Genomic DNA, 26,056 nt, shown 5'->3' with positions numbered 1-26,056 from the left:
ACGTTTTCGGGGACGACCCGGGTTTCGAGCACGGCGGCACAGAGATGGAAGCGGAGGTGACCGTCGTCAACGAGAGCAGGGAGGAAGAACCGGAAGACTTCGGATGGCGGCCCGCCACGGGAAGCGAACTGTATCCGACATTCGTCCCCCTGACACGGCAGCACCCAGATCCCGCACCGGAAGGAGGGGAGGGGGGAAGAGGGGGCTTCGAGGGGGGGATGGATGTCAGGGGTTCAGGAGCAGAGGCAAGGGCAAGGGAGGAAACAGAGAGCGAGGGAGAGGAGGCAGAAGAAAAGATGAGTGATGACGACGACCCGAGATCTCCGAGTCTTTCCAGTGAATCAGAAGATTCACAGAAAGGAGCACCAGTGGCCAGGGCAAGGGGGGAGCCTAGGGGGACACCCCAGGAAGATAGAGCCAGAGGGGACTCAGAGGGGAGCAGTTGGAAATCAGGACCAGCGTCACCGCCAGAGAGCAGGGAAGAGGAAGGGCGCCAGGGATCAAGCGCTGGCAGCTCACAACAGGGGGGAGGGCACGAGTCAGGAGTGGCCACACCTCCATCGGGGAGCGAAGAAACGGTCAGACGGAAGGTGGAAGGTTGGGCGCGAGTGCCAAGTTCAAATGCACAGGAAGGTGGCGCAGTAGGCAGCCCAGAAAGGGAGCCAGGTCCTAAAGCCCGCCGAAAGGAGGGAGAAGAGTCAGGGGGGTCAGCGTCAGCGTCAGAGGAATCCAGGAAGGAAGAGACCCCGGGGGGCAGAGGGACCCAGAGAAGAACAGTCAGGCGGAAAAGGTGGAGCAAGGCTAGGATATTAAATTGGTGTACAAGGGGCGGAGACTCAGAAGGAGCTTCGCCGATCTAACCATGAGACGTAGAGTTGCACGCAGCAGCTTGAGAATGGAAACTGTAACTCAATAAAGACTTTTATTTAATGATCGCTGGCTAGCGTGATCCTCTGTGAGCTAGGATCTGGAAGCAGCTCTGACAGTATGTAACCTAAAGCATATGTAACACGAGGTACCACTAAATAACTTTCCTTTGAAGGTTGTCCTTTTAAACTTCACTATGTGGGCAAAGCTTTGGGGTTGGTGGTGGGGAATACAGCATGCTACAGTTGCTTCTCACAATTCAACACTGTAATTACTTTGGATTAATTTTTTTCCAAATGCAATCCTCCTACTTTTATGGAATGATCAGGAAAGAAGAAAAAGGTGCATCCCAAACAGCTGGGTGATTACAAGCCTGAATTAAAGCTGTCGTGTTAAAAAGAATTATGTTGGCAGATCATGGGGATGTTTTGTGAATTCAGATAAGTAAGATGTTTAGTTAAGAATTCCAGTCCTATGTATGGTTACACAGAAGGAATTCCTTCTGGATTACGCAGGAAGGGGGGCTTATTCTCAAAGAATTGCAGCATAAAGCTACAAACATAATGGAAAGGTAATAAACAATCATACTCTGCCTTTTCTCTACATGTGAACCCCTTTTATCCTCATCACAATTGTGTGCGGTAAGCTAGGCTGAGTAAAGATGGTTGGTTTATTCCCAGTTAACTTTATGGCTGAGCAAATATTTGAACTGGGGTCACCCCAGTCTTGGCTTAAGTCCTCCGCCAAACTTTCTCCTAGTCCACTCCCCTTCCCCTCCTTGAGTTGAGACCTTCTTCCAAATCAGGCAGCATTTGCCATGTACCATGTAGGCAGTGGGAACTACATATCAATTAAGTTTTATCATTTCAACAAGTTGAGAAGAAGCTCCTGTGTGTGCCCTTTTTTTTGTTCCAGTGAAAGGGCATGGATAATGTAATAATAGAATTTCTCTTTTATATAAAACCAATCATATTTATTCTGATTGATACCTTTCATGTGCAAGGGTGGATGAACGGGATGGGTTTCTGTCCCTGAAGGCCACATGTCTTAATCCTATTAGAATATAATAGAAGAGAGGAATTAGAAGAACACTAATAGAAGATACCAAAGATGTCCCATTTATAACCTGCTTAAGTATATTATGTAATGCACATGCCCCAGTTAAATGAAAGATTATATTTTGAAAAGATAAGATGTCTTTCCTGTTTACAACCAGAAAATGAGTAAAAATTAGATTTTATTTTTTCACAAGCAGGAGAAAGATGGGATCTGTAAATGAGTGTGTGTGTGCGCGCGCGCGAGCGTGCCCGCACACACACACAATATGCAACCTGCCCTGCATCCAGGGAGACTAATGCAAAAATATCTGCATAACTTCTCTTGGATTCCATTTTAATACTATTGCAAACTGCAGATTTTGGGAGAACTGCATCACACACTGTTCTCACCTGCCTGCCCATCTGTTTTGCTGAATATCAGCCTGAAAAACATGAACATTTGCCCACAGCTTTGTGACATTTAGGTTGGTACTAATTGAAGTATTAAACTACTGTTGTGGTACAACTCCCATCATCCTTGACCATTGGGCCATGCTGGCTGGGGAGTTGTAGTGCAACAACATCTGGAAGACATCATGTTGGCTCTCTTTTTCATAGAAAAATGTAAGCTGCCTTTTATTGAGTCAGGCCATTGGTTCATCTTCAGGCATGGCCAAACTTGGCCCTCCAGATGTTGTTGGCCTACAACTCCCATCATCCCTAGCTAACAGGACCAGTGGTCAGGGATGATGGGAATTGTAGTCCCAAAACATCTGGAGGGCCAAGTTTGGCCAAGCCTAACTAGCTCAGTGTGGGCTTCTCTGTCTGCAATTACTGGTGCCAGCTTCCCAGGATTGCAGCCCGTGTCTCTCCAAGCAAGACCTTGGAGATTCCAGGGATTGAACATGAGACCTTTTTCATGCAAGGCAGATGCTCCAGCACTGAGCTACAGCCTTTCTTCTGCTGACATAAGTATCAGCTGCATTTTCTTTGCTGCATTTGGCAATACAATGTCTGAGAAGTTCCGTTCCAATCTGTGGGAAGTTTGTGTCACAGTAAAATGGTGTCATCATGCATTGTCCAGACTGTTTCTTTCTTTCTTCATCCTCTCTCTTTCCAAATCCCATTCCCCACCTGATCTAAATTCCCACAGCTAAACTACTGATTCATGCAATGAATTTGATCTTATCTCAGCTACTGAAACCATTTCATTTTTGAATATGCACAGTACAATGGTGGGCCTGGATGATGTTCTTGCAACATTCTGAGAGTGTGCAAGATTTTCATTTGCTTCACTAATGTGGCAAGGGAGGGTCGGCTTTGTGATAGGCTAATTAGCATAGTGGCATCTGGCCAAATTGGGCCAAACACGTGGTCAAAGAAACAATTGGGGAAATTAGTATTAGAAAGAATCCACAGCAGGTTAAAAGACACAGTAAAAAGGTAGACTTTGCCATTTGTCAGATCAGGGACAGGGAAGCTTTTTCAGCCAGAGGGCCACACTGGCTGATGGGAACATTCTGGGGGCCACATGCCAGTGCTAGGCAAGGCTAGAGGCAAAGTGGTTGGAGCAGCAGTTGCAACTCTTACTTTTACACAATAGGGCACATTCCACCACATGAATGCCACAGGTTTCTACATACATGTCCCCTATCCAGACAAGCAAGAAGCATTATTATCAAAGTTCAAGGACACTTTCAGCCAGCCAAATGCACTCAGGGAGGCTACAGAGTAGGAACCTGTAGATGGATGTCATGTTGCTAGCAAGGCCATGTGTGTATTGCAGAAGTTAGATTTGCGTTCATAGCCCTTCCTCTTCTAAATACTTGTGCAGATACTGCCTACACGTTTTCAGGATTTCCATACCAGCTATCAGATTTGTATTTGTGCTCTGCATTCCATAGAATGAAGTGTTGTTCAGATTTATAGAGCTGTTTCAGATTTGTACGACATACCAGCTCAGAGGGTAGTGAATTATTTTGCTTTCTCTCTGTGTGTCAGATTTTAAAATTAAAATGTTGTTACAATTCGCAAGTACTCCCCACCCCCCATTTTTCATCTACTTTTCAATGCACAGTCCTAGGTGTCACATTTGAGTATTAAATGACCCTCCACAACTATTCTTCTTCATCTCTCTTGGTCACAGCACATAAGAATGCAATCTAAAAGACAACACAGTTTCTATCACAAATGCTAACACTCAAAATTTTGAAGTTTTGCATATTGTCCATCTCCAGCACACATATTATGGATATTTTTTTTCTTGCTTGGAACACAAACATTGAATCTCTAGTTTAAATTTATTTGTGCAAGTGTCTGCATGAGAATTCCTTGCATTCTAGGCTGCCCTCACTGGAGTTGATTTAGCAGTCTAGTAAGCACATGCCATAAAATCAAACTAATATAAACTTAATATCAGCATAATTCTTTTAAGAGTTAGGGCCCCTCAGCCATTTAAAATACATATTGTTAATGCTTCCCCCTACACACAAACACTGTTCTGCTCCCTTTGAAAGGAACGGAGAGGGTGAGAGTGCTGTGGGTCCACTTCTCAAGAGTTGGAGAAATAAGTCAGTGGTGGTGATGGTGGTGGTCCACAGTTAAAGTCTCCACTGTGTCATTGCTGACCCATTTTTAGTATTCTAAGGGTGGTGTGTGAATAAAATGTTGTTGTTGTTTAGTCATTTAGTCGTGTCCGACTCTTCATGACCCCATGGACCAAAGCACGCCAGGCACTTCTGTCTTCCACTGCCTCCCGCAGTTTAGTCAAATTCATGCTGGTAGCTTCGAGAAACTGTCCAACCATCTCGTCCTCTGTCGTCCCCTTCTTCTTGTGCCCTCAATCTTTTCCAACATCAGGGTCTTTTCCAGGGAGTCTTCTCTTCTCATGAGGTGGCCAAAGTATTGGAGCCTCAGCTTCAGGATCTGCCCTTCCAGTGAGCACTCAGGGCTGATATCCTTAAGAATGGAGAGGTTTGATCTTCTTGCAGTCCATGGGACTCTCAAGAGTCTCCTCCAGCACCATAATTCAAAAGCATCAATTCTTTGGCGATCAGCCTTCTTTATGGTCCAGCTCTCACTTCCATACATCACTACTGGGAAAACCATGGCTTTAACTATACGGACCTTTGTTGGCAAGGTGATGTCTCTGCTTTTTAAGATGCTGTCTAGGTTTGTCATTACTTTTCTCCCAAGAAGCAGGCGTCTTTTAATTTCGTGGCTGCTGTCACCATCTGCAGTAATCATGGAGCCCAAGAAAGTGAAATCTCTCACTGCCTCCATTTCTTCCCCTTCTATTTGCCAGGAGGTGATGGGACCAGTGGCCATGATCTTCGTTTGATAATGGGGATAAAATGGGGTCTTCCCAAGGTGTTTTAGGGCAAGCTGGGGGAGACTTTGGATCAACCAGATTCAAATCTGCATTGTTCCCCAGACATGCTCCTGGAATGGAAGGGGGGGCATGCCAGCTGGCATATGTATTTCCCTGCCCATTTGAATCCAATGAGGAAGATTTTCTTTTAAAAGAAAGAAAGAAAGAAAGAAAGAAAGAAAGAAAGAAAGAAAGAAAAACCAGGAAGAAGAAAACTTCTGCCCGTCTGCTTTTGCCCTGGCCAGCATGAGATTTGTAGGTCTTGAACACAAAAATGGCTGATGAAGGTAATAAACAGTTAAGCAAGCTTATGAAATAACAGCACAAGAGATTCTCCACTGAAAATGCTTGCAGAAGCTATTTTGAGATATCAGATCAGGTCATAATCAAGCTACACTCAAAGACACAGACTCGGACTGATGGCAAGGTTGCCTCAGTTGATCTTTATTTTTAAAGGGGGGGGGTCACAAAATAACATGCTTATAAACTATTCCATACTTAGATAAAAAAGTCAATGTTTGAATCACACTTGGATAAAAACCAGAAGACTACGCATGCTGCCGCTATGATGTGCTACCCATAGTCAGTATTTTTCCATAATTGATAAGCTTTACTGGTCCAGCTGGAGCTCCCAAGTTAAATCTCAAGCACTGCTCCAAGAAGCCATCCAACACGGAGGCAATAAATAAAGCTACATTAGGAGATAGAGTGTTTGCCATCTGACTGTCCCATTTCCTCTGGTTTCATTTTAATTATTGCATGATTAGAATCAGTGCTGTTTTTCTAGAAAAAGAGGTGCCAGAACTCACAATGAACTCCTCCCTTGTCCTCTTATAATGGCACCCACCTGACCGTTGCCAGAACTGAGTTCCAGTGAGTTCCAGATGAAAAAAAAAGCTCTGATTAGAATTATTATTGTCAACACATTTTTATTACTGGGTAACACAGGGCTGGCATGCAGTGCCTACAAGAAAGCTTCAATGGTTTCTAAAGAAGAAACTCTCACCTCCTGCAAGATAGAGAAAGATGACTTCCAGGTTAGCGGACTTCCGGGTTAGCGCCATCGGCGAATGGCGGAGTTCCTCCGACCGGAGGAACTGGCTCCGTGGAAACTGGGTCTTCCCGCCGCGGCGAAGGTGGGGACCCGCTAGAAATCCCAGACGGAGGAAGCCTGGGAACGTGGGGTTCGGCAGGGTACCAGGAGCGCCCCCCTACTCACCGGGAACCCCATTTTGGGGCTCCAGAGCGAAGTGGGGTGAGCGGTGCGGTGCTGCGAACTGATTGCTATTTTCACGGAGTGAAGCCGCACAGCCATCGCCGGAGAGCGCTGACTTTTTCCTGTGGACAATTGGATTTAAAACAAGTACCCGTGAGTAGAAACGGAAAATTGGATCAAGAAATATCTTAATTTGGCACCGAAGTGGGAAGGTTCAAAACAGGAAGTCTGCCTTCCGCTTTTTGTATATAGACTTAAGCAAAACCCTTGTAAGCTAAAGCCTGGAAAGTTGTTAAAAAAGTCTAACTTTCCTTCATTTATAACTACTGAAACCCCCTTGGAAGCAGGAGAAAAGGGGGGGGGACTTTGTTTAACACCTGCAGGAGAGGGAGTGAAGAAAGATAAGTTTCCACCGTCTCTAACCTGGGAACGGGGTGTCAGAGACAGAAATTGTCGGAGAGGTTCATTGACTGTGAATGGAATATTTTGACAGATAGCTAAAGAAGAGAAATAAACTGATTCCAATGTTGCCTTTTGCATTCTAAAGAAACAAAATATCTGAAAAATGAAAGTAATTTTCCTTTGTTGGACTTGCCTCAAAAAAATGGATACAAATAGAAATTGTCTCCTCTAGAGGGAGCTTGCTAAATTGTTGCTGCAGTCTACTTGAGGACTCTACAGCTGTCAGATTAAGATCGTGGGACCAGTCCTTTTTGACCTTGACTAAATATGAGCTGGGAGGAAGTTTTGGTGCTTGCTTTATGCAAGACAAGTGCTTTGCTGGAACAGATGCATGAGAAGATTGATTTGATGAATGAGAAAATGGATTTGATGACTGTTGTGGTTAATAACTGTGGACAAACAGGGAATATTGATACAGAAACCATTCAGGGACCAACTCAGGAACCTGAACTGATTGGGCAAGTGCAGAAGATAATGGAGGAGGTTGCGGTTGCACCTCAAATAATACAAATGGAGAGACCCGAGGCCCTACAGGAGCATAAGCCGCTGTGTTTGAAGATTGAAGTTGGAGTGGGCCAGGGGGAGTCTGGAGCTGAGGAGGTTCTTAACTTTGGAGAGACCTTGAAATATGCTTTTAAATATTTTTTGGACTACATTGATGACTGTGGGGAGTGGGACTGTGGGGAATGGGCTGGTTTGATGAAGGGAAATGGAGATAATTTTGGGTTGGTATCCCCCAGAGACCTACTCCCCAATGAGAAAGGAAAGAAATTAAGAAAGAGACCAACAAAAGACAAGGAAAAGTGCAAGTATAGACAAGAAGAAGAAGATCTGCAGAAGGGACATGGAAGAGACTTAAGGGCCTCGGACATAAGATTACCAGGTTGATGGACTAGATGGAATGGACAGTAAGGACTGACACAACCCAAGACTAGGAAGAAGAGACGTTGGATGAAGATTGGAAGAAAATTTATAAAGAATTTTTTCTTTTCTAGGGAATTAGCCTAAAATTAATGAATATTAGGGAAAATGTTGGAAAGAAAATATATGACTCTAGTAGAAATGATATCAGGAGTTATGTATAATCGAGTATTAAGCTTTAAGCTCTAAAGTATTTTTTGGTAAGATAAGGTTAAATAAATTAAGGTAATTTGAATAACAGAATATGGGGAAAAGACGGAAAGGATTTGTTGAGTTAATTAATAGGTTAAATTGTTAAGATAAATTATCTAATAAAAATTGAGAAAGATGGAAAGAATTTGCTGAAATAACTAATCAAACTAGAATACAAAAAGGGAGGCGTGAGGGGGTCAATGAAACAAGCAAATGGAAGTTAAAGATATGTAAAATGGGATCTGTGTCTTTTTTTCTTTCTTTTTATTTTACCTTTTTGCTGTATTGTTGCATTGGTTTTTATGTTTTGCTTTTTTATTCTTTTTTTGTATTGTAGTGTTGTTTTTATTTTTTTTCTCTTTTCTGTAATTTTGAAATTATTAATAATTTTTTTTTTTTTTTAAAGAGAAAGATGTTCCAGGTAGAATTTTGCATGCTGCTTATGGATTTTTAAATAGTAAGCAGCTTAGAAATGCTTCTAAATTAATGAATCAATATAATCAGTAGTTCAAGCCTCTGCTGTAAGCATATCACCTCCATTCTAGTAATGCTTTGAGATGATGTGATGATGATGATTTAAGATGCTGGGAGTAAATTCACAGGCTGCTCTGGGTTTGTTGCACAGGACTAGTTACCCCATTTTTCATTGAGCTTACTCATCCTCCACCACAAGAAAGGATGCATGGGAGATAGGATTATGCAACATTTTTAAAATCAGATTCCAACAATGTTAAACGCAAAACGGTTGGCCTTGAAATAAAGAAAAGAAAACAGCTTGGCAATCAGTTTAACTGAAACTATCTGTAGAAGTATTAAAAAAAAAAAAGGTGGTAATTTTAAATTGCTACTTCTGCTTGCTGCCCAGGCCCTGCTAACCCAGTTATTCCTGTGTGATGGGAGAAGTTCATTGGTTAATATTACTAAGTGGGAGTAGAAGAGGAAGCAACAGGATTGAGGCAAATGTTTGCTCTAATTTTGCCATTTCTTCCACCTACACAGATGTTGTACAGGTAATTAACAGCAGATACAATTAATGCCCCGTATATCTGAAATTAAAGTACTGCTTGTTGATCCCCAGCTTGATTCATTTCCTGAATCAAGTTGTTATTAGATTGGTGGAGATTGAAGCTGTTATTAGATTGGTCAGGAGCATCCCGGACCCTGATATTTCAGGGCTCAAACCATGGGAGATGCCATGGGTGTGGGACCTAGCAATGTCACAGAGGATGGGCCCCACTGATGTCATTAAACATGACGCATTAAGCACTGACCACAGTCACTCAGAGCATGTCATTCAAATAAGAAACACAAAGTTTAGGAAACAAGCAAATATGCCAGTGGTTGGAAATGAAGACAGAATCCTTAGCTAAGTATTCTCAGGACCAGCTGAAGTGAGGGGTAATTCCTTTTCATCTTCTCAGGATACCTGGGTCAGGTAGGTGCTCTCTCCTACCTGGAGACTCAAGCTGTTCCCCTACCATCTGGCAGGTGGCAGGCAAATCTGGAGGCTTCAGGTCTGGCAACTCTAGTTATGAGGCTCTGGACTTTGGCCTTGAAGTATAGCTTTAAGTACACCACATATCTTCAACCTTTTCAGACCCAGACACACTTTTAACCCAAACATGCATTTGGGGACCCATTTCGTAATCTTTTACCATATGTTTGCATGGTAGTAGTGCTCCTGTTGCAGCCCACCTTGGATCATGCCACAACCCACTAGTGTGATGTTTCTCAAACCTGGGTCCCCTGCTGTTGTTGGACTACAACTCCCATCATCCTTGACACTGGTCCTGTTAGCTAGGAGTGATGGGGAGTCATAGTCCAACAATAGCAGTGAACCCTACTTTGAGAAGCACTGTACTAGTGGGTCCCAATCCATCAGTTGAAGACTAGTGAGCTACACCATAGTTTGCCCTCCATGAGTAATGACATTCATGCAAGCTCCTGCACAGGCCCCTCAAACTGAATGGGAAATTTTAAATGGCTTTGATGAGAGCTTTCAATGAATCACTAGATGCTGAACAATAATCATGAAGCAATTTGCTTTTGGCTTGCATTACAGTGGCAGCCTATTAGCAGAGACACTTCGTATTCATTGTGGATGTGATACCGGGGGGTGGGGGGAGGGAGAGAATCTAGCCTTGGTTAGATGAAATGATTTTTATGTTAGGCATATTTGTGCACCCCTGAGCCAGGGCAGGAAATCATTAATAAAGGTGGACTAATTAGAAAGTTTAAATTAATCATTTTGTCAAAGGTTTTTGCTTAAGTAATGCATAAAAAGAAATAAAAGTGGGTGGAAAACATTACTCTAACTTCTTGGCAAGACAATTTACTATTGTATATTTAGTTCTGGACTATTTAGTCATGGTACATCTTGTTAGGCTATTCTTACAGTAATCAAATTTCCTCTGCTGTCTCAGCAAAACTGATATTAATTCACATCCTGATGCAATTATATCACTGAGAAACCCATCTTACTGGATATATCTATTCTCTTTCTTCCTTTTTCTTCTGTACAACAGTTATTTAAATTTGTATACCCTATGGCTATTAAACATATGAAAGAGAGTTCAGGCTCTCTACAGAAGTAAGCAGTCAGCTTTAAAACAAACACTGTATTTCACTTTGCAAAACATAACATTCATGGGGGATCCATGTACAAGATCTTCCCCATACATATACTAGCCCACAGCAAAGCATGATGTTACTGTGCTGGGCACACCGCTGTATGTCAAGCATCGTGTTTTATACACCCCAGTAGCTAGACTGACAGTATGCAAAGCACAGTGTGCGATCACTTCCACAGGAAATGTGAGTACTGCTTTGGAGATGGTGGGTTGAAGAGATGGAGAGAATCAAGAGGCAGATTAGAGAAATGGGCCAAAACTAACAAAAAGAATGTCAATAGGGACAAATAGGGACTAATGCAAGGTTTTACACTTAGGCAGGAAGAACCAGCTGCACAAATATAAGATGGAGAGGACACCTGGCTTGCCAGTAGTACATCTAGGGGGGCTGGTAGACCACAAGCTTAACATGAGTCAACAGTGTGATGCAGCAGCAAAGAAAGCTAATGCTATTCTAGGCTGCATCAACAGAAGTATAGATCAAGGGAAGTAATAGTCCCGCTGGAACATGTGCAGAGGAGGGCAACCAAGATGATCAAGGGTCTGGAAACCAAGCCTTATGAAGGAACAGTTGAGGGAATTTGATATGTTTAGCCTGCTAAGGTGGAGACAGAGGAGATATGATAGCTATCTTAAAATATCTAAAGGGCTGTCACATGGACTTGTTTTCTCCTGCTCCAGAGGCTAGGACCCAAACCAATAGATTCCAGTTACAAGAAAAGAGGTTCCAACTAAACATTAGAAAGAACTTTCTGGTGTTAAGAGCTACGGAACAGTGGAACAGACTCCCTAGGGAGGTGGGGGACTTTCCTTCCTTGGAGGCTTATAAGCAGAGGTTGGATGGATATCTGTCATGGATGCTTTAGCTGAGTTTCCTTGCAGGGGGCTAGACTCGATGACCCTCAGAGTCCCTTCCAATTCTACAATTTTGTGATTCTATGATTAATATTTACTGTGTAGCTGTTAAAAGGGATCCTCTTTAGAACAGGAGCTGGCACCCCTCAGCTTTTAAGCAATGTGTCAATAGGCTATAACTGGGGAAATGGATACTGTAATTTAAGTTATTATTTCCTGGTCTCTCAGGGTATATGTTTTACAATGCTCCTAATTCTCGTGCATACTCTATGCTCTTTTATTCTAACCAACCAACCACAGCTGGCCCCCTCCCATGGAAAATTGCTTTGAAGCAAGCTATCTCCTCCCACCCAGAATCATTATGCCTCATAGTAAAGAGCTTTCGGCAGTAAAACAGAAGGCAGATGTTTTCTAATGTACAGCACACACCCTTGCCAAGTCCATGCGAACAAGGTAAATAGAGGCCTTTTGAAAACAATGGCTGTGCATTTTGTGGATGGTAGAGAGAGCCCTAGTCATCAAAAGCAAATAGTTTTCTGGCTGAGGGTGGATGTGACAGCTGTTGGAGCAAATGTTCCCATTGCTTAAGGGTCTTCCACACATCCACAATAAGATTTTTTTTAAAGAGACCACCCAAACATACAAATAAAACAAAAAACAAAAAAACTTGGAAAGAATCCTGAATAAGCATAGGGACTCAGTGGGTATTTTTAAATAATTGCATCATCATTGCTTTGATATTGCTGATCACGAGGATGACAGTTGTCCTGAGGTCAGACAGAATGGAAACTTAATTCCCCCCTACAGGGAATTAAGCAGGTTTGAGAATTAAGCAGAATTGGCAGATAGCAGGCTCATCCCAGCTATCTGCCAATCTCCCATTCCCACCACCCTTCTGAGTAATACCCCTCCCCACCTTCTCACCACCTTCTCCCCACCTTCTATATCCTTCATATAGAAGGATCTGGCAACTTCTGTTTCAGTGTATGACCCATTACAGTCGTTAAGAGTCGTCAGCAGGCTCATCCCAGCTATCTGCCAATCTCCCATTCCCACCACCCTTCTGAGTAATACCCCTCCCCACCCTCTCACTATATAGAAGGATCTGGCAACTTCTGTTTCAGTGTATCTGAAGAAGTGTGCTTGCACACGAAAGCTCATACCAAGAACTAACTTAGTTGGTCTTAAAGGTGCTACTGGAAGGATTTTTTTATTTTAATTCCCCCCTGTTAGGTTGAACTTCATTTGCACAGACTATGAACAATCACAACTTGCATTCAGTGTCTGCTAGTCAATTCCATTTCAATATGACTTTCAGTGTGTAAAGTGGTTTGTTACAGCCCGATCCTAAAAACGCTTAGAAGGCAATAAAAGCAAGCAATGGGTTCAGTAGCACACAATGTAATTTCTGAATAAATGTGGTTGGGATGGTGCTGTTACTGTGTTGGTCCTCATCGCAAGGACTGGAGTCTGGTAGGCCACTATTCTTGCTATTTTCAGATGCTAGAGGTGTCTTGCCCAAGACAATACACACAGTTGGTGGCAGGGGTGGGTGTTGGCTGCAGGTGTGTGGTATCAACACCTTTCTTTGCTGGGGCGTACTGGCTGTTTTACTGGTTATTCATATGGTCGGCAAATCTGAAATCAGATTATTATTATTATTATTATTATTATTATTATTTCAATGCCTTCAACCAAACTTTTCCTTTACCTGCAAGAAAAACAACGCTTATCCACTGCACAGAATTATGGTGTCAGCATTCCACTGCTTCCTATAAATTTCGCCTTTGGGGAATAGTAAGAGGTGGAAATGTTCATACTAGGACTATTAAGTGCTTAGAAAAGCATGCAAAATGGCCTCTCGTGGCACTGCTTGAAAAAGGCTAAAAGAATACATGTTTAACTTGCATGAAATCTTTTCACCTTGCCAGGGAGGCTAAAGGTGTTATTTCTACAAATGAATTAACATGTGAGCACACATGCCTAGGTAATATATATACATTCTAAGTAAAAAGGAAGCCAGGTAAGTGTGCACTGGATAGCAGCCAAGGTTTCTGCAATCTCTTTGTTTTGTTATTGTCAAATCTAGTTGAATAAAAGAAAACTGGCACAAAGGGGCATATTCATAATAATAATAATACGAGAATCAAACTAATACAGGGTTCTGGAAGAAGATCAACAAACTTCTGGCTTGTGCTATATCAGAATCTCATCTCATATGCACAGGGTGGTATTCAATTAAGTTTTACTCAGAGTAGAACCATTGAAATCAATGGACTAAGCTGGGTCCATTAATTTTGATGGGCTACTCTGAGTAAAACTTAGCTGACCATTATCCACATTTTTTTAAGGAGTTCAAATGTATCTTCTCTTATGGCCGCCAAGGCCTCAAGATTACTAAACATCTGTATTTAGTTATAACAGGAACTATTTCAAACTTGACTTTTATTTATTAATTCTTGCATCCAATGCTTTTTTTAATTGCTTATTCTTTTTCTTTTTTGGAATGATTCCCCTTTGACATACATTCCTGGTAACAATTAAAAAAAACAAAAAACCTACTTGACTGAATTTAGAGTTTGGTTGATGGATAAGGATTTGTTTTTCATTAACTGCACCAAATACAGCTTCAGGTCAAACTGGCTTGTTACAACAGTGGCTACAAAATAAAAATAGAATGGTATCTGTCTAGAGTTCTTCCCCTGATAGGGCCACTAGGGAATTATTGCTCAATCAGGGGAAGGCCCATGGGTCAGTGGTAGAATACATTCAGAAAATCATAGATTCAGTTCTGGCTTCCCCACTTAGATACCCTCCCGATATTCTGGTTAATTGCTACCAATCAATAGAGACGAGCCTTCCTCAATCTGGTGCCTTCCACATGTTTTGGTCTCCAGTCAACCTCAACCAATATGGCCAAGGGTCAGGGATGACAAGAGTCCAGTAACATCCAGCATCCAGAGAGAATCAAGTTGATGAAAGCTGCCTGGTGTAGTTGATACTGGGCTAGTAGTAAGGTTGTTGTAAGCCACTGAGTACAGGGGCACCTCAGGTTACATACGCTTCAGGTTACATACGCTTCAGGTTACAGACTCCGCTAACCCAGAAAGGTTAAGAACTTTGCTTCAGGATCAGAACAGAAATCTTGCTCCGGCGGTGTGGCGGCAGCAGGAGGCCCCATTAGCTAAAGTGGTACCTCAGGTTAAGAACAGTTTCAGGTTAAGAACGGAACTCTGGAACGAATTAAGTACTTAACCCGAGGTAACACTGTACTTGGTTGTAAATAGAGGATCAGGCTTGGAGACACATCTGGATAAATGCACCATTCAAATCAGTATCATTGCCATGAACTGGTAGGTGTCATTAACTGGCAGGATGACGGGGAGGAGGAAGAGGAACCTGGCAAGGGGTGTAGAAGGGTCTGGGACACACCGAGGCAAGCTAGGGATGGGGAAGGAGAGATTGGTGTAGGATGTAGTCACAGGGTGACAGAGGATGGCAAGGGGATGGAGGTCACTGCACAAAAACCAGAGCAGCAGGACCCATCACCAGAACCAGAGTTGCCCCTGTACCCATGAACATGGCAGGCTCTGAGGCGGAGGGAGAAGTGGAAGGGACGCTCTAGGAGACTGAGGCACTCAAGAGCCCCCAGTCCAGCTCACTAGCTTGCTAGCTAGCTCTGGGAGGAGGTGTGTGATTCCTCAGCTGAAGTAGGCTTGGAACAGGTGAGGGTCACATGCCTCATCAAGCCCAGATGTTGCAGTCAGCATGCAAAGTATAAAGGGGAAGCAGAGCTGAGGTTCTGTGTCTGCTCAACTTCCAAGCTGGTTGGAATGTGGCTTGGATGTTCCAGCACGCTCTTCAGGACTGCTGGTGTGGGGTTGACCTCCAGGTGCCCTGACCCTTGGATTGGCTGCAGAAGCTGGAACCTGGTCTGACTGGAACTTTGGATGTGTTCGCTTGCCAGATGATATGCCACCATCTGCTGTGGAATCGTGTACTCCAGTGGGGCTTGCTGAGGTTCAGGGCACTGGGTGGTGGTGGTAGGAACAGCACCATAGCTGTCCACCTGTGCTTTTTAAGCTCGTGAAGAAACCATCAGAAAAACTTGGGTAATTCCTGTGTTAGTCCAAAGAGAGCTCATTTACTTCTAATCCAGAAAGAGGCTTACCTGCATCTTTCACTGTGGTTTTAAGGTAGAAAATTAAGATTGTCATTTGAGAGGGGACTTGGGGATAACAGATCATTAACTTCCCCCATTTAATCCTGTTATTTTATTGCCAATTCTGCTGTGAGGGTTATTATTTATGCTAATTTTTATTGGTGTGTCTTGTTTCATTGCTTAGCTGCCCTGTGGATCCTGGTAAATGAAAAGGTGAGGCACCAATCTTTTAAATACCTAAATAAATAACCTTCCTGGTCTTCTTCCACATGTAGATGTGACCACCTACACAGTTTAAATGAAATGTTGGACACGTGGAATGCTGCCCAGGTATGTTCTCCTTACACACCCAGAATCACATGAAATAGGGCATGAGTAATGCAATAACTAGCAATGATGTGAGCCACATTGTTGTTGTTTTGTGGAATTCTGTGATCTTGTAATCTCCTTTTTCCTGCCAGGTACTATGTTTTTGACAACAAAATTAATTTATAATGCCTGGGCGGTGCTTGTGACTTGAATGAGGACTGAGTAGCCTGATCTCTGCATATGGCACTATGTGTGTGCATGCGCTTAACCGCATATTGAGTCAGGTCATGGGTCCATCTCGGTTTGCTTTGTATTTTCTATAGCCTCTCAGCAGCCTCGGTCACCATGGCCAATGGCCAGGGATGATGGCAGTTGTAGTCAAGCAACAAGTGCCACTAAAATATTAACCAGTAATATCTCCCCTAAAAATGATAAAACAAGTGCTGAGCAACACCAAATGGATATTTCTAGTCCATAAAATTCCCCACTAAAGCAGGTGAGATTGGTATACTGCCCTTCATCTGTAGATCTCAGGATGGTTCACATTGTAGTGTTGGAATAGTGTTGGGAGTCACAGATAGCTTTGACTACCAACACTCTTCCAACTCTATTCAAATTGTAATATGAACCACCCTGAGATCTACAGATGGAGGGTGGTATACAAATTTAATAAATAATAATACAATTCTATTAGTCTTCCTCCATGGGCCTGTCATTTGCTCTCCTCCTTTACCTGATGTGCTAGACTGGAGATCTGTTGATCAGTTAGCTGCCAACAGGTCTATGAAAGGAGTGGGTGGAACCTGTCTCGTGCCTGAGTGGGAGACCTAAACTTTAAATTTCAAAGGGCCTTGCCCAAGTTGTGATACTGGAGTCCTAAGATGGTTGTAATACCAGTTTTCAAGATTCTCAGTGAGGGAGCCTAAGTCGTCTAATTATACTTTCCTAACATCCAGCCAATCCCAAGCAATACATATATTCAACCCAAGTTAAAAAGAAGGTATTTGTAGCCTACCAGAAGAGAACTTGTGTGAATGTGGGGCTTAGGTTGACGGATGTGGGATTGAATAGGTCAATTTCCAGTGGTTAGTGACACCCTTGGCTTGTTTTACTTTATTCTAGCACAGTGCACAAACATATATAGCTCAACCTTAACAGGCATAGCACGAAATTGTTTAAAATATTGAGTATCAGTACTGCAAATCTGGCATACATTATTTCCTTTATTTTGAATTACTGGGAGCAGACCTTTCTAAAACATTGTTTACAAAGCTTGCACACGTAGCAAGATTTTGCACAGTGTTTGTCCTTAGGATGCATCCAGTTTCTATTTACACAAATGTTTTCATGTGAACCTGAGTGTTTAAAGACTCGATTTGGTAACAGATGACAATATGATTATGCTCTTGGATCTCTGTATGTCATCAACTGGCATGTGCCAGTTAAACAATTATCTAATTTTATAATGAGATGAAAATTGACAACAGCCCCATTGTTCAGAATGTTCTGTGATGATATCATTGGGTTTGGTGATCCCTTTACATTATTTGTATGGTTCCTTCTGCCTCTTTGTGTTATCCTTGTGGGAGGCCATAACTCAGTGGTAAAGCATCTTCAATCCCCAGTGGCTTCAGGTAGGGCTGGGAAAGACACCTGTGAGAAGCTATTTTAATATTGTATTTTAACATTGTTGAACCTGCCCTGGGACCTTATGGTGAAGAGCGAGGAAGAAATTTAATTACAGTGGTACCTCAGGTTACATACGCTAAAGGTTACATATGCTTCACGTTACAGACTCCGCTAACCCAGAAATAGTGCTTCAGGTTAAGAACTTTGCTTCAGGATGAGAACAGAAATCACGCAGCGGCAGTGGGAGGCCCCATTAGCTAAAGTGGTGCTTCAGGTTAAGAACAGTTTCAGGTTAAGAACGGACCTCCGGAACGAATTAAGTACTTAACCTGAGGTACCACTGTATTATAAACAACAACATAATGAACAGACATTGAATATTCTCTCCATAGATCTTATGGTCTTCTGTTTCCTCCTATTTCAGTGGCATTTCCAGCTGCCTACTTACGACTACAGATGGTTCATTCTTCTCCAGCCTAATCACTCCTTGATATTTACTTTCTGTTCATAACCTCAATAGGCCAGGTAACGTGCATCATTTTACGTAATTTCTTTGTCTCTCAAATTCAGGCAGGTAGTGATTTGTTTGCTTGTTCTCCTCCCCAGCCCCACCCCACCCATGTTTTGTATATTATTGCCATTTATAAATCATGGCATGTTTTCTTTAACTTCTTTGATCTATTTGTTAACTTCTTTGATCCATTTGTACATCAATGGACTTATTTTGATCCACTCGTGGTGGGTGGACTTTTGCCAGGTTCTTCCTTCCACCCCAATGCCAGCTCAGACCACGGAGACGTCAGTGCATCCTTTCCCACAAAGAAGAGGAGACAATCCATTATCACTGCAACAGCTGTCCAGCAAACCCCAGCGAAAATCCTCATTAGGGATGCATCCACACCAGAGGGTCCTGAAAAGAAATTCTTTCTTCCCAGCACAATAGCTCAACTATGTTGAGTCACCGTGGAGAAATCCAGCTGTTGCAAAGAATGCAAAGGATTTCTGGGGGGGGCGGGGTCCCACGTAAATACAAAGCCCCAGCATACAAAAAATGTTAATCCCTCCTGCTGCCACACCTGCCACCTCTCCATTCTGTCTCTATCACATGTTCATGTTGTTTTGACTATGACAGCCCTGGCCCATTCAAGCAAGCAGCAACATATGAAAGGTCACTAATGGAGCAGCACTGGATCTCTGAACTGCAGAGCATCTGCCTTGCATGTAGAAGCTTCCAGGTTCCACAGCCAGGTCAGGCTGGGAATGTCTACTGCCTGTCATTGTGGACGTTGCTGAGCTAGATGGAGCAACCAGAAGGCAACCTCCTGTGTTCCTCATGTTACAGAGAATTATGCCTGGGTTTTTGAAATAAGATTTTTTAAATTGATTTTCCACATTTTTAACATCCTCGCAGTATTCATTTTTCATCTCTACTTATTAGGTTCTTTTGAACCTTTGAACTTCCCTCCACCCCTTCATGGTTTCTTTCTTTATCCCATAATTAACTGCATCTTTTATGTTTTCCAAATCATTATGTAAATCATAAGTAGAATACAGTAGAATTTCACATTACAGTACAGTGGTACCTCGGGTTACATACGCTTCAGGTTACATACGCTTCAGGTTACAGACTCCGCTAACCCAGAAATAGTGCTTCAGGTTAAGAACTTTGCTTCAGGGTGAGAACAGAAATCGGGCTCCGGCAGCAGGAGGCCCCATTAGCTAAAGTGGTGCTTCAGGTTAAGAACAGTTTCAGGTTACGTAAGTACGGACCTCCGGAACGAATTAAGTACTTAACCCGAGGTACCACTGTACCAGTATCTTCACATTCCTGCCAGTGTCTTTAAATTTTTACAGTGAGCTTTTGAATAAAGTACAAATTTGTTCCAGTCCTTTTCAAATGCTTGATCTTCCTGGTTCGGAGCTTTCCCATCAATTTCGCCATCTTCGCATAGTCCGTCAGTTTCGCTTGCCACTCTTCTTTCGATGGCCTTCATCTTGCTTCCATTTCTGGGCTAGTAATACTCTTGCTGCTGTTGTTGCATACAAAAATAGTCACTTGTCTTCTCTCGGTATCTCTTTACCTAGAATAACTAATAAAAAAGCTTCTGGTTTTTTTAATAAATGTATTCTTAAACATTTTCTTTAACTCATTATAAATCCTCTCCCAGAAGTCTTATTTTGTCACATAACCACCGCATATGGTAGAGAATTATGCCTGTTAATTCTTTGACTGGGCAGTCTGATATGTAATCTGAGAAGTGCACACCAGCATCCTCTGTCACATTGTGAGGGATCCCAGGATGCATCGCTCTGATCGTGTGTTGCTGTTACTTGGGTCACAAAATGTTTTGGGTCAGCCCTAGGTCTCTCTTCCAAGGGTACCTTGTCCGAGACGTTTTTATCATTGGAGCTTTCTGGCTAATCCTATTGTTTCATGAACTACCTTCTGTTCTTAAAAGGGAAGTTGGATATTGGAGAAGACACTAAATTAAGGCAGTGATGGCCACCAACCTAGATGGTTTTAAAAAAGGATTAGACCAGAACCTTCCAAAGTGTGTGTTGTGACACTTTAGTGCAGGGGTCCTCAAACTTTTTCAGCAGGGGCCTGGTCCACTGTCCCTCAGACCTTGTGGGGGGCTGTACTATATTTTGAAAAACAAAAAAACTAAAACTAATTCTTATACAAACTGCACATATTGTATTTGCTGGCACCAATCAAAGCCCAGCCCCCTTCCACTCGGCTCTAGGCAGGCCGGGGAGAAGCCAGGAGGAAGGAGGGAGGAGGCGCTGCCGCCACTGCCGCCGCATGAGGGAGAGGGAGAAGGAAAGCACGTGTGTGCTGGCGCAGCCCGAACAATCAGATCCACAGCGATTCCTGGACCTTCCACGGGCCAGATTTAGAAGGCTATTGGGCCGGATCCGGCCCCGGGGCCTTAGTTTGCCGACCCATGCGTTAGTGTGTCGGCTGCAGTGTGTAGTTGTGTCGCACGAATGCTCCTGCTGGGGCTGCAGAGGGGTTAGTATAACCTCAGGTTTGCTACTAAAGCTGAATTACTGTGTCACGAAATAATGCATGTGTAAAAAGTGTGCTGCCAACATGGAAAGTTTGGAAAGCTCTGGATTAGACAAATGGAGGAGGGGGCTCTCAAGGGCTACTAGCCTTGAGGGTGATGCTCTGCCATCACAGCTGGAGGCAGTAATGCTTCTGAATGCCAGTTGCTGGAAACCACAGGAGAGGGAGAGGGCTCTTGTGCTCAAATCCTGCTTGTGAGTTTCCCACATGCATCTGATTGGCCACTGTGAGAACAGGATGTTGGACTAGATGGGCCATTGGTCTGACCCAGCAGGCTATTCTTATGTACATTTGTTCTCAGACAGTGCTATCATACAGGTCATTTTTCTTTCTTGCATTGAGTATGAATCAAGCAAGGAAGCAGCTTTTGGTTGTTGAATTTTATGCTTTATTTTATTTTTGTATGTTGACCCATCATTTTATTTTTTTATTGTGGGTAGGGACCTTAAAAGCTGGAAGCAGCCTGGACCTCTCTGAGAGGCTCTGTCTCCAGGTGAAAGGATGAGTTAACAGATGATGCAGAAAATGTTCTTAACTCTCTGGAGAACAACTGCTAATCAGAGTAGACCATACTGTGCTGGAAGAGCCAATAGACTAACCTGGTATAAATCAGATTCCTGTATTAATGGAATATGTTCTATACTCCCGGTCTGAATCCATTTAAGTCGAACAGTGACATTTTTCTAGGGGTAAATATTAAATTACCTAGGAGGGTTCATTTTCTCTCTTATGGACACATATCTATAGCACATGGATTTTGAGGCACAATATTATTGTAATTATCTATAAGGGGTATAATCCTCAAAAGGACTATCCTAGTTAGCAGCTGGGTAGATTAAAAGTGCCATCAGAACCCCTCATTGATCTTTACTGGTTCCCACTCTGCACCAACAGTTTCCATTGGGAATTCTCTTGTTTCAACTGAGATACTGGTATGCCAGGATAAATGATGTTCTGAAATACAAGCTGCCCTCTGTATCCTTTGATGAAGTAGGCACACACACCTAATGTTGCAAATCCATGCTTATATTATTTCCAGCTGCTTTTAAAACCCAACTGAGACTCCCAGACCATGATATTCTGATAAACATTGGATAAATGACTAGCCAGCAATGCTTCTGAATTATTTTTATCATATTAAACCTGTGAAAAATGAACCCTGTAAGATTTTATGTAATACATTCAGTCTCACCCTATACCCTGGCATTCCTGCTTCCAAACCTGATCAGGAAGTCAGTCATGGATTTTTGTGGGGATTTTTAAAAAATTTTTATTTTGCAGTGAGTGTTTTTCTCCTACCCCAAAAACAAAACTCTCATCGATATGATTTAACTTGACAGTAAAAATGGGACTGACCTGACCTATGGCACTGTGGTGGAATGGTCTAATGCTTTAATCCACTAAACCACCATGTCAGCTTAGCTATCTTTTTTTCCAAAAACTGCTATGCACAGAGTTGTTCCCCCACCTAATTTCATGTGACAAGCCAGTAGAATTTAACCCTCTCTCAAGCCTCTCTCTCTTTGATGTGTTTGTGCTTATGTATGTCACATGATTTAGTGAAATTATGTTGGAGTTGCATGTGATGTACTTAATGAATGAATACTGCACTCATACTTTTAGGTAACATCATATCATGTGTCAAGCAAGAAACTTAACCATTCAAATGAAGTATTTTTAACTGACCTGTTTATATATATTGGGTTGCTACTCTAGCCTACTCAGAGTAAAACCATTCTCTATTATGGACAGGCTGGCTGCATCTAAAATAACGATTGCACCTTGATTTTTGTTCCAGATGTTGCCAGTTTGGACAGCAATAGCTCATCTGAACAAACAGCAGAAAAACTTAAGTTTATAATTCAATTGGACCAATCATGTATTAAAAAATCTTTATTATATCTCCATCCATTGTTTGGCGGTTGGGGCATTCTAAATGTAAGTGGCTGTTATAAAGCAAGCCAACTTAGCCATGTGGTGGAATAGCTGTTACCCAGAGATGAACATAAGAGAACCCAGTGGTCAACACCGGAGGATATAGAAATTGATGGTGTTCCTAAAGGGGTATTGGCATTAATGGAAAATAAGCTTCCATCACTGAGTTGGCTTGCTAACCCTGTTATTTAGAAAAAAAATGAGCAAATGTTTTAACCCCTGGAGATCACCTATAATTCTGATACATCAGCATTCTTTATTTCAAAATATGTGTGTAGTGAATGCAGCCTGATCCTTACATCAGAACTGTAGCAAAGCTGTATCAAACTCATGTTAAAAAGCTTGCATTTTTGGTAAGGTTCTTAAAAATCCTCACTTAGCAGCTTCAAATGAAACTAACTTCATGGCAGTTCCTATCTCTCTGATGTTCTCCATTAACAGACAATTGTCTGCCTGATTCTATTATTCTGAAAAATTGCCAGAGGTTTTCAGAAGCATTGTTTAGTCCCTGATTGATCCATTATACTTGACTATTTAAATAGACGAGGAAGGCATCTGAATCAATCACATGCCATGATCAATGTTAATTGACATAGAACACCGAATAGCATTCAGACTTATTCTGCTTGCATCCAGGGACGTGGTAGAATATAATTAAACACCAAGCACAAGTTTTACACAGCAGAAAAGAAACTGGGCAGGTGGGGGAAAAACTACATAGACCCAAAACACCTGCGCAGTTAGAGGCCCTCATACCAGGACAGTAGGCTCAAGTCTTGCAAGGAGAACCATGATGATAGGACAGAATTCTCCTGTAAGTGTGCCTGCAAATGCTGCAGTGTGGAGTGCCCCCAGTTTTCCATCCCCATCCCCTCCCCGCACAGTCAAGACTTCAGGCATTCAGAGTGATGGTGGCAACACCCCATGCCTTAGAAACCAGGTTGCACTGAATTACTGAGCACTCACAATGTATCTGCTTCAAGGTTGTGCTGAAATTCATATAAGAGCTTGGGTTATTGAAAAGGCAGAAGCAGCAGCTGGGAGGAGATGCTGAACACTCCCAATGCCTGTGCTTTCCCTTGAAAACTGTCTTCCTCTTACCAGCTGTTTTTCTAATGTCAGGGATTAGTTTTGGTCTTTCAGGCCAACTGGGAGAAGGAGAGAGGAAGCAGTTTCAGAAGGAAAGCAGAGGTTAGAAGAGTTCAGCCCTCGCCTCCTGCCTGCTGGTGCTTTCAGTTGCCTCTACGTCTCCTTTATACCATATCAGCAATAGTCTGGATTCTAATAGAAGGTAAAAAGGTAAAGGACCCCTGGACGGTGAAGTCCAGTCAAAGGCGACTATGAGGTTGTGGCACTCATCTCTGCTTTCAGGCTGAGGGAGCCAGTGTTTGTCCATAGACAGCTTTCTGGGTCATGTGGCCAGCATTTTGTCACCCCCCCCCCTTTGGAATGGCACCTGGGGTGGCCCACCCCACCGCCTCGGAACGCCCCTGCTACAAAGAGGTTAATGTGTATGCAGCCTGAGAATATCAAGGTTTTGGGATGTTTCCCAGCCATTCGGACTTAGAGATGGTTGTGTAACAAAAGAAGGCACACCATAGGCAGCTGATGACAACCACTGGTGGGTGTCCCCCATATAGTGCATATGTTTGGATTAGTTCAGATAAACTTGAAGATGTTAGCATGTTAACCCACAGTCCCTTGGGTTTTCTAGAAGCACTTGGGTTTTCAAAATCTGCTCTCACTGAAGTAGATGGCAAATTTCTTACCAAATGTGGATGGAAACAAACTTTCTAATTCACTCCTGGACTTTGTCTATTTCCTTCTTCCTCCAGTTTTTTGTGTGTGACATTTTACTGAAGGGAAATAGACCATTTCTCCTCCCCCCCACCTTGCCCACACACATAAGTGGGCAGTAATAACTTGGCAGTGTGGAAGGCAGGATGCCCCTAAATAGGAGTTGCTGAGAACCACAAGTGAAGAGAGTGTTGCTACACTCATGTCCTGGCCTATGAATATTCAAACCTGACATGCATATGTTTCTGGCAAGAAAACCCAAGGCACTGGGGGTACTGTAAAGGTCTAGGTCAAGTATAGCACAGATTTACCCCCTTGCACAGTGAGCCTAGCCTTGAGCACACAAGGTCAACAACACACTTGGTTGTCAATGTTAAAAAACCAATAACACCACATCTCAGAAGCTATGCTATAAGGCAAGTGTGGGTTGACCTTAGGTTTGTAGGATCTTCCTCTTTTTTGGTAGAATTCTGAGATCCACCTACTGGAGTATGGTGCCAGAGACTTAAAAGTGAATAATTCTCAACCCAGGAACAGTCTTTCCACACAACAATCCACTCATCATCACCTCCAACATTATTTATTTCAACAGTACAATTTAGGGTGGTGAGTGAATAGGAAGGCAGCAGCAACCTTTTTTGTTGTTGCTGCTGTTGTTAAATAACTGCAAGAGAGAAATGCTTATTGATGTGCTTCAAATTACCCATGAGATTTAGCCATAGATCCAGTTCTGCATTCTGCCCACTCTTGCTATATGGCAAGTGTTTGTGGCTTGAAGCCATGAAGTTAATTGCATTCATGACTGGTAGACAAACTGAATAGACGGCTCCTAGATAGGAGTGCTTCACCCTGATCCCTAACAGGCACCCCAGTTCCCTTGATATAGAATTGCAGCACTTGCTTTTTTACAATTTAGCGATGTATATCTGATATGTATATTAAAATGATTCTTCCTTTTTTGCACTGTTTTAAAGTTTTAAAATTAAGAAGTTGTATTGGTTTTAAAGACATAAAACAGTAACTCTTTAAAGCAGACGTTCCCTTTTACTCAACGGTTAAATAATTTGCCCTGGTTCCCATTAAGGCAGCAGACAAATGCGGGAGGAGTCTGCAACTGAAAACAGCATAATTAAACACCATCTGGTAAAACTGCCTTCAGCTAAACTGCTGGTGAAGCTCTTATTTGTTTAATGCTTAAGCAGAGCATCACACCCACTGAAACCCAGCTGGCAAGAAACACACATGTAAGCGGTTGTATATTTGAAGCTCCTGGCTAACCTTCTTACTTTGGTTTAATGCCACAGGCCACATACTTTTTGATCAGTTCAGCTAACCCTTGTCATACGGCACTTTGAATTACATTAGTATTAACATCCAAACTATATTTGATATTAACAGGGCTTGGCCACTCAAGAGTAAGTCCCAGTAAGTTCAATGGGGCTCTCTCCCAGGTAAGTGAGTACTGTGTAGGGTTGTACAGTGGTACCTCGGGTTAAGAACTTAACTCGTTCCAGACGTCCGTTCTTAACCTGAAATGGTTCTTAACCTGTGGTGAGCTTTTGCTAATGGGGCTGCCTGCTGCTGCTGCACCACTGGCGTGC

At 42.7% G+C, this 26,056-nt stretch overlaps 1 long non-coding RNA gene across 1 annotated transcript in view; it reads left to right on the top strand.

Annotated features, from left to right (window-relative positions):
• The window catches only part of LOC308473143, a 56,350-nt gene extending 33,755 nt beyond the window's left edge, over positions 1–22,595 (top strand). The window contains exons 2-3 of the long non-coding RNA XR_013983946.1: positions 15,897–15,925; positions 22,522–22,595. This is a non-coding gene — a long non-coding RNA (uncharacterized lncRNA). The remainder of the gene's footprint in view (positions 1–15,896; positions 15,926–22,521) is intronic.
• The last annotated feature ends 3,461 nt before the right edge of the window (positions 22,596–26,056 follow it).

This window comes from Podarcis pityusensis, assembly GCF_964106645.2.
Source record: "Podarcis pityusensis genome assembly, chromosome: 3".
Lineage (NCBI taxonomy): Eukaryota > Metazoa > Chordata > Lepidosauria > Squamata > Lacertidae > Podarcis > Podarcis pityusensis.
The sequence above is the reverse complement of the archived record's forward strand: the minus strand, read 5'-3'. Positions and strand labels throughout refer to the sequence as shown.